Source organism: Hordeum vulgare, chromosome 5H (assembly GCF_904849725.1).
Source record: "Hordeum vulgare subsp. vulgare chromosome 5H, MorexV3_pseudomolecules_assembly, whole genome shotgun sequence".
Lineage (NCBI taxonomy): Eukaryota > Viridiplantae > Streptophyta > Magnoliopsida > Poales > Poaceae > Hordeum > Hordeum vulgare.
In genome coordinates, this window is record NC_058522.1 from 15048231 (window position 1) to 15058571 (window position 10341).

At 44.1% G+C, this 10341-nt stretch overlaps 1 pseudogene; it reads left to right on the forward strand.

The window, feature by feature from the left end:
- Window positions 1-1603: 1603 nt before the first annotated feature.
- Window positions 1604-7480, forward strand: LOC123396199 (annotated as a pseudogene).
- The last annotated feature ends 2861 nt before the right edge of the window (window positions 7481-10341 follow it).

Here is a 10341-nt window from a genome sequence, read left to right on the forward strand (position 1 = left end):
AGAAGGCCCCTGCGCAGGAGAGAAAGAAAATCAAAGGGAAAAAAGGGGGAGGTGGGAAAATAGAGAAGGACTCCACCTTCCAATCCTAGTTGGACTAGGATTGGAGGAGGAATTCTCCTACCCCCACTTCGGCCGACCCCTTGGGGCTCCTTGAGCCTCAAGGAAAGGTCCCTCCCCTCCCTCCTATATATACTGAGGTATTAGGGCTGATTTGAGACAATTTTGCCACGGTAGCCCGACCATATACCTCCACAGTTTTTCCTCTAGATCGCGTTTCTGCGGAGCTCGGGCGGAGCCCTGCTGGAATAAGATCACCACCTACCTCCGGAGCGCCGTCACGCTGCCGGAGAACTCATCTACCTCTCCGTCTCTCTTGCTGGATCAAGAAGGCCGAGATCATCGTCGAGCTGTACGTGTGCTGAACGCAGAGGTGCCATCCGTTCGGCACTAGATCGGAGCGGATCGTGGGACGGATCGCGGGACGGTTCGTGGGACGGTTCGCGGAGCGGATCGAGTGACGTGAGGATGTTGCACTACATCAACCGTGTTTCTTAGCGCTTCCTGCTGTGCGATCTACAAGGGTACGTAGATCCAAACCCCTCTCGTAGATGGACATCACCATGATAGGTCTTCGTGCGCGTAGGAAATTTTTTGTTTCCCATGCGACGTTCCCCAACAGTGCAGGGCAGGAGTCGGCCTATTTGCTTATGGGTGTGATGCCTATATATACATGGTCGTTGCCGTGAAAATCGCATAACTATCCACTTCTCTATCAATTGCCCAACAGTAATTTGTTTATGCACTGTATGCTATTTTTATGAGAGATGCCACTAGAGAATACTACGCCCCCCCGGGGTCTATTCACTTGTATATTTACAAACACTACTATTACCTTGCTGCCATTTACTTTCTTTTATTTTATTTTGCAATTTACAATTATCTACAATTATCTACACAACTCACTTGCTTGCAAATAACGAGACCAAGGGGATTGAGAACCTCTTGCCAGTGTTAGTTGCAAGTTTTTTGCTCTTTTGTGTGTAGCCACTGAAGACGGTTGAGGATTGGTATTCCTATTGGTTCGATATACCTTGGTTTCATAACTGAGGGAAATACTTACCTATATTGTGCTGCGATAACCCGTTCCTCTTCATGGAAAGCCCAACACAGATCATAAGTATGAGGAAGGATTTCTGGCACCGTTGTGGGGGGATACCATCATCAACTATCAAGTAACTTCACAAAAAATATCATTCAGTTGTTCTTATCTTTCTTTGCTGTTATATTTAGTTTTTCTCATAAAAAATACAAATATATTTATCTTTGCTTCTTACTAGTTTACTTCTTTGCTTGCTTTACTTGCTAGTTTACTTGTCTTGCTCGTTGCTTTGCTTGTTCGGTCACCATGTCCCAAGATACCACTAAGTTGTGTGATTTCTCAAATACTAATAATAATGATTTTATTAGTACTCCTATACCACCCACCACTAGTGCGGAATCTTTTGATATTAATGCTGCATTGCTAAATCTTGTCATGAAAGATCAATTTTCGGGAAGTCCTAATGAGGATCCCGCGTCACATCTTAATACCTTTATTGAATTATGTGATATGAAAAATAAAAAGGATATGGGTAATAATATTTTGAGATTAAAATTATTTCCTTTTTCACTAAGAGATAAAGCTAAAGCTTGGTTTTCATCTTTACCTCATAATGGTATTGGAACATGGGATAAGTGTAAAGATGCTTTCATTGCCAAGTATTTCCCTCATGCTAAGATCATCTCCCTTAGAAATGAAATAATGAATTTTAAACATCAAGATCAAGAACATGTTGCACAAGCTTGGGAGAGAATAAAATTGATGATAAGAAATTGCCCTACTCATGGTTTAAACTTGTGGGTGATTATACAAAATTTCTATGCTGGACTAAACTTTGTGTCCAGAAATCTTCTAGATTCTCCTGTAGGTGGTTCCTTTATGGATGTGACCTTAGGAGAGGCCACAAAACTTCTGCACAACATCATGACTAATTATTCTCAATGGCATACCAAGAGAGCTCCAACTGGTAAGAAGGTAAATTCTATCGAAGTAATCACTACTTTGAGTGAAAAAGTGGATGCTCTTATGAATTTGGTTGCTAACAAAAAACTCATGTTGATCCCAATGATATGACCTTGTCTAGTTTGATTGAGTAAAATAATGATGCTATTGATGCGAACTTGTCTCGCAAAATAAATTTAACAACAATGCTTATAGAGGTAATTTCAATGCTAAACCTTATCCCGGTAATTCCTCTAACAACTATAGAAATTTTATGGTAGTTCGTATGGAAATTCTTCTACAAATTCTAATATGATACCCTCTAATCTTGAGAACACAATTAAGGAATTCATTAATTCTCAAAAAGTTTCCAATACTATTGTAGAAGAAAAAATGCATGTTGTTGATACTATGGCCCCTTTATTAAAAATAAGCGAACGGATCTCGGTTCAACATAGTCTCCGACATAGCAGTATAGAAGTAAAAGTAAATCAAAAAGTGCCACAACCGGCAAAACAGGCCTACATGCCTAGCCATCTATCCTATTACTGGACCGCCATCCAAACCGGTTGAAGATATCCCGCGCTACCGTCTCCCACCGGGTAGACCCAGTAACCAAAGGCTGTCTGGTTTCCGCAGGAGTGAGTAATGACCATGTACGGATCAATGACGCAGCTTTGTGTAGTACGTGCAAAAAATGTATATTTGTATGTCTGTCAAAAACCACATGAATCCTACAGTTCCATATAGCCCAAAGAAGTGCACAAACCCCAGTACAAATGTGTCTAGCAATAGTCATATCAACTCCATCTAGCCACACTCCAAATAATGTGTCAATGCTATCCGGAGGTGCAATGTTGAAGGCTATACGCACTGTCTGCCAAAGAACTCTCGCAAGTGGACATTGGAGAAAGAGGTGTCTAATGTTCTCTTCATTATCACAAAAGCTACATCGAGTACTCCCCGCCCCCAATTACGTTTAGCCAAATTATCCTTAGTTAGAATCACCTTCTTATGCACAAACCACATGAAGGCCTTGATCCTTAAGGGTACCTTGACTATCCAAATATTAATGGTTTTTAGGATGTTAGTCATGTCAATAAGATTAAGATACATCGATTTCACCGTAAATATTCTGTTATTTGTAAGCTTCCAATGCACCCTATCAAGTTCCTCTGATAACTGGATATCCATGAGCCTCCTGACAAGGTGTAGCCAACCCGCCCAACGATGGCCTAATAATGACCGTCTGAATTGGATATTTAGAGGATTTGACTGAAGTACTTTGTCTACGTACGCCTCCTTGCGTTGAACAATATTATAGAGAGATGGATATTGCACAGGTAGAGGCATCTCCCCCAACCATGAATCCTCCCAGAATCTCGTACCCTCACCATTTCCAATAATAAATTTGGTTCTATGGAAGAAGGTTGACCTCACTCTCATCAATCCCTTCCAGAATGGTGAATCATTGGGTCTGACTTTTACCTGGGATAAGGTTTTAGAATGTAGGTACTTATTACGCAAAATTTGTACCCACATGCCTTCTGTCTCTACAGAAAGTCTAAACAACCACTTACTTAGCACACATCTATTCTGTACCTCTAAATTCTCAATTCCCAGACCTCCTTGGTATTTGGGCCTACAAACAATATCCCATTTAGTTAATCTATACTTCTTCATGTCTTCATCACCGTGCCGAAAAAATCTAGATCGATAAAAATCCAACCTTTTGCGTACCCCTGCGGGTACTTCAAAGAAGGATAGAAAGAACATCGGCAAACTCGTAAGCACCGAGTTTATTAGAATCAGTCTTCCCCCATATGAGAGTAGCTTGCCCTTCCAGCAGCTTAGCTTTTTCTCAAATTGATCCTCGATGCTTTTCCGCTCACTACTGGAAAGCTTGCGATGGTGAATAGGTATACCTAAATAACTGAATGGTAGGCTTCCGAGTTCACAGCCGAACAATTATTTGTAAGTGTTTTATTCATCTTTGGCTTTCCCAAAATAAAACAGCCCACTCTTATGAAAATTGATCTTCAAGCCTAACAATTGTTCAAAGAGGCAGAGTATAAGCTTCATATTCCTGGCTTTTGCTATGTCATGTTCCATAAACAAGATAGTATCATCAGCATATTGCAGGATAGACACGCCACCGTCCACAAGATGCGGCACCAGTCCACCTACCTGACCTCCTAGTTTAGCCCTTCCTATTAGAATTGCCAACATGTCTGCAACTATGTTAAATAGGATGGGTGACATTGGATCTCCCTGCCTGAGACCTTTGAAAGTTTGGAAGAAATGGTCAATGTCATCATTCACTTTAATTCCAACACTCCCTTTCTGTATGAATGATTCAACATGATTTCTGTATATTTCGTCGAACCCCTTCATAAGTAATGCCCGTTGTAGGAGTGGCTACCTACTTGGGGAGGGCGGATTTGGCACCGTCCACAAGGGCTTGGTCGACGCCGGCATGCGGCTCGACCTTGAGCCCCAACCTGTCGCCGTCAAGCAGCTTGACCTCGCCGCCACCAGGGCCACAGGGAGTGGCTGGTAGTACATACCTCCCGCTGTTACGGTTACCAGATTCTCAGGCTGTAGGTGGATCTGGGAATAAGTGGGATTAGTGGGTTCATCCCACTTAAATTGATTAATTGGGCTTCCACTGGACAGAGAAAAAAAATAAGTGGGCTAACCCTATTAGCCCACTGGAGTCCCACCTATCCACCAACCCCATCCCACAAGCCTTCCAGCCTACGCAGGAGGCGTCGCGGCTGTGCCGCCGATGGTTGACTCCCACCGCTGCCGCTCGACGGGCGACGCCGACGAATCCCTTCCTCATCCGCCTCCAAGTCAGGCCCCTAGCTCGCAGCCTCTACTCCGGCCGGACGGGATGATGAGGTCACCGGCAGCCCCAACCTCGACCCCTAGGTCGCCGGTAGTGCCAACCCAGACCCTTGGGTCGCCGGCAGCCCGAACTCCGACCCATGGGTTGCCGGCAGCCCGAACCCCGACCCACGGGTTGCCTGCTGCCCCAACCCCGACCGGAACCTCGGCGCCCAGGTCGTTGGTACCAGGTATTCCATGAGATTCAAGAAATCGATTGCCTCTTTCTTGGCCTGATTGGTGCGGGTTTGTTGCTGGGGAAGCAGCAACAGCAAGGGGTCTGTCGTAGTGCTTCTTTTTTTTTGCTGCCCCTTACCTTAGATTTCTCTGTCCAGTGTATGATGACAGTGTGTATGATGTTTTACTTAAGCTACAGGGGTGCCACACGTATTATTAGTCCATATAACATGCCAATGGTAATGAGAGGCAACATAGCAGGTTCTGGAGTAGTCTATCTTGAGAGAGGCTTGCAGTCAAGATTTTTAGGAAAGTTTTAGGGAAGTGCAGCTTCAGATAATCATCATTCAAGATTTTCAGGGCAGAGCTGCACCAGCAATGTGTTTTCACCAGATTTGCCAGTCGTTTGTGCAAGATTGCATGATTCGGGCTCTCCATTCGCATTGTCATGTCATGTCTATGTTCTTTATGTAGTGCTAAAAGCGTGATTAGCATCACTTCACTTGAATTATTTTCAGATAAGGGCCATCAGCTTTTGCAAAGCATCTTTCGAAACAAGTGGACGCTCTATCTCCTCTACAGTTCTCAGCACAACGCCATTTTGGAACTTCAGTGTTTTTTCATCTCATAATACTTTCTTTTAAATGCCAACTCGTGGGATAGAAACTGGTTAAAATCTTTTTTGCACCCTCATCACCGAATAATTCCGAGGAAGATTCCTAAGTCAGGTTTCTTACTTTCATGTAGCATGCTTAGCTACTGGGTTACCTTATCACCTCTGTGGCGACAGGAAGCATCCCGTTTCATACATTATAGAATACAGAGTACATATTTGCTTACCACACTATCTTTATGGATTAGTGCTGATTTCCAGTTTCCTTCCTATGCAATTACATAATACATTTAAAAAGTGGGAACCCACTTGATCCCACTTAACCCACTTAAATTTTAATGGATTGTTGGCTATAACCCACCAAAACGTGTTGGAATTAAGTGGGATGTGGTGGGACTCCCGCTATTAGTCCCACCTGCAGCCTGACCAGATTCCTACTAGCTAGTCGATTCATATTCATGCATGAGGAATTATGTTGGGGGTTGCAACGCAGGCCGAGGTGATCTTCCTTGGGCAGTTCCGGGACCAGCATCTGGTGAAGCTACTTGGGTACTGCTGCGAGGACGAGGGGCGGCTTCTAGTCTACGAGTTCATGCCACGCAGCAGCCTCGAGAGCCACCTCTTCAAAAGGATATCCGTCACGCAACCGTGGGGCACGAGGCTCAAGGTCTCCATCGGCGGCGCCAAGGGCCTCGCCTTCCTCCATGCCGCCAAACACCCTGTCATCTATCGGGATTTCAAGGCCTCCAACATCCTCCTCGACTCGGTAGGTTAGCTTCCTTCACGTCCGTGCTGCATATATAATAGAATATAATCGGATCGGATCATACACAGTGGCGGAGCCAGGAACTGAATATAAAAGGGCCAAAACATGTCATATAATGTTAGAGGGTCTAAATCACCTAAACCTAACTAATTTTGTTTGATAAATGAAGGATTAGGAATACATATAGGTGTATTTGTGAGAGCATGGGGAGGTCCAGGCCCCTGCCAGCACCCCTGCCTCCGCCACTGATCATACAGATCTTCACCTTGTTGTGTTGGTCGGTGTCGCACATACATACATACATGACTTCACTGCGAAGCTGTCCGACTTTGGACTGGCCAAGATGGGTCCGGAGGGGGAGGACACGCACGTGACCACCCGCGTGATGGGCACTCACAGCTACGCAGCACCGGAGTACGTGCAGACAGGCCACCTCACGATGAAGAGCGACGTGTACAGCTTCAGCGTCGTGCTCCTGGAGCTGCTGACAGGCCGCCAGGCCAGGGGCGGACCCACGTTCATGGGAGTGGGGGCCTAGGACCCCACTCAAAATATGGAACTCAAGTTATATTTCTTTGAAATTTCAGATTTTTTTGCCAAAACTATGTAAATTTGTACAAAGTGTGCCCCCACTCCTATTGTTTGCCCCCACTTAAAATAGTTTCTAGGTCCGCCCCTGTGCCAGGCCATGGAGCACGTCCGGTGGTGCACTACTCCGTCAAGGGCGCACGCGCCATGGCACACCTGGTGGTGCAGTTCACTAGCGTGCAGTCCCGGGACAGGCCAGGCATGACTGTTGTGGTCGACGCGCTTGAGCGGCTGGAAGGGCTCAAGGACATGGCCGTCAGCATCGGGCTCTGGCCCACCGCACCTGTGGCCCAATGCGCCGTTGGGCGGGACGAACACTCTCTCCGCCAAATTACGGACCGGGATGAAGGGCGCCGGCGTTGGCGTCGTTTTGAGGTGGAGAAGGGCGTCCGCCAAATTGTCGTGATCTGCTTGTCACGTCCGCATACCTGCCACGACGTCTTAGCGTGCATTTTATGTGCAACTGTTGTATATATATGTGTATATAAGTGCAACGGCTTGGTTAAAACACATTTAGATATGTGATAAGTATTATACATCTAAGTCCTACTAGTTAGTTGTCCATGCGTTGTAACAGGGACAACACGGGCCATCTCAGCAACATAAATCTGACACTGTAAAGTAGCGTAGCATCGAATAATTTGCATGTGTTGGATGAATAATTAGTTACCGTAATCATGAGAGGTTAGCACTTATATATTGTTTTCACACAGAAGTATGTGTTCAAGTCAAAACCATGATTAAACAATAACACACACTTAAAAGAAATAACCGCCTTGCATGGAATGAGCACCCGATCTAATAGCATGAGTATGAAATGGCAAGTTGGGCCAGTTAGAGGATATAATAGGAATGGACATAGCAATCAATAAAGAAGACCATCAGATCATATAGACTCAAAGTGAATCATTCTCCCTTCTTAAAAAGAATAATCACCTTCAATTTACAGATTAGGGCTTGCTTACAATTGTAGTTGGAGAGTAACTTCACTTTTGATAAATTTGAAGATTTTAGTTTTTAAATAATTCACTTGTTCCAAAAGGTATCTTCCCACATGTAACAGACTGACGATTTAATTTCCAAATAATTCACGTTCTCAAGTTCAGCATAACTAAAAAGGGATTAGAAGTGTAGATGATAAATTCTTGACCTTAACAAATGTGTCTTACGTGATGATGGAGTAGTGACTCCATGAACAGATTGTTAATAAACTAAAGAGAGATACAACCTGTATTTCACTTGTTCTGTGAAGCGATTAACAAGGCAATTTTTCCAGTCAAGTAATACATGGTAAACCCGAACATAGGTAAGCAATCTAAGAAACCGAACCTGGATAAACTGGATACGTGGACTTGGTGATATGTCCCCGGCGGTTCATGCAGAAAAATATTATGATGTATTCTACTTCATCCTCACTAACAACCTGAAAATACATACCTCGATAATGCACCCCCTGTCAGAATGGGGTGCTACCGCTAATTACTCCGGTGAACCAAACACATTCCCAAAGTCATTTCACAAGAACTAATTGACCTAGCAAAACAAAAAAAATACATCAGAAAAGATACCAAGTGCGATGGTCACAAACTCAAAATTATTCAAACCTGGGCAAACATGTATAGATCAAGTGTAATTATACATCTGCAAATTTTGTTGAGCTTCTCTTAATATACTGAAGCAGCGCTAGTGTCTGCCATCTTCCAACAAAAGTGCAAGCCTGCCCAATGAAGATCATGAGGGCATTGGCTGATGTATTGACCACTTGACCACCAAAAATCCCCTGTGCTACAAGAATTGACAACAAAAACTTGTTTCGTACCATCATGCATAGGAAAGAATATGCATGCTCAGTACTTCGAAGCGATCAATTTCTTGATACCCAATTTTTATTGAGGCCTATGTGAAACAAATGGATCTGAGAAGGAATAAAAGGGCACATCAATTGGTGAGGCAGCTCCCGCTGCCTATGAATTGGACACGAGCAGGTGAGTTGCTCTGTTATGAACCTATGTGGAGGGGGGAGTTAGAGAAATTTTTGGAGCGGGGAGAGAGACGAGATCGGGAGCGACTGAGCGCAGGAGGTGAGGCGGCCGCGTGTGCGTGGGACGTGCGTTCGTGATTCATAGGATCCGAAGTATGTCTAGAGGGGCGGGGGTGATTAGATTACTTGACCCAATAAAAACTTAGCATTTTCCCAATTTTAGTCGTGGGCAAGTTTTAGCAATTGTAGCAAGTCAAGCATGGCCTACACATGCAAGTCTAAGAGTATGACGGCCGAAAGTAAAGACATGCACATGTAAATAGAGGGTTGGGATAGGAAGATCAAACACAAATATTGATACAGAGATTTTTGGAGTGGTTCCGATAGGTGGTGCTATCATACGTTCATGTTGATGGAGACTTCAACCCACGAAGGGTAACGGCCGCGCGATTTCACGGAGAGCTCAACCCACGAAGGGTCCATGAAGAAGCAACCTTGTATATTCCATCATGGCTTATGTCCACAAAGGACTAGCCTCACTCGGGGTAGATCTTCACGAAGTAGGAAGTCTCCTTGCCCATACAACCTTCTTGGTTCAACTCCACAACACGAAGTAGCAGGCTCCAAAGCGAGACCTAACCAATCTAGGAGACACCACTCTACAAAAGGTAATAGATGTGATAGTATGATGAATGATGACCCACAAGTATAGGGGATCAATCGTAATCTTTTCGATAAGTGGAGTGTCGAACCCAACGAGGAGCAAAAGGAAATGATAAGCAGTTTTCAGCAAGCTATTTTGTGCAAGTGCTATAAGTAACAGTTATAGATTGTTTTGTAGCAAGATAATTCGTAACAAGTGACAAGTAACAATGGTAAAAAAAGGTGCAGCGAGGTATCCCAATCCTTTTTATAGCAAAGGACAAGCTAGAAAGTACTCTTAAATAAAGCAAGCGCTTCCGAGGACACAAGGGAATTTCTACCTAATCATGTTCATTATATTGAGTTGATTCACGTTCGCTACTTTGATAATTTGATATGTGGGTGGACCTGTGCTAAGGTGTTGTTCTTACTTGAACTAACAACCTACATATGATTACCCCCTCTCGCAAGCATCCGCAACTACGAATGAAGAATTAAGATAAATCTAACCATATCATGAAACATGTGGATCCAAATCATCCCCTTATGAAGCAACACATAAACTGGGGTTTAAGCTTCTGTCACTCCCGCAACCCATCATCTACTTGTTACTCCACAATGACTTCCCTTAGACCCATAACATG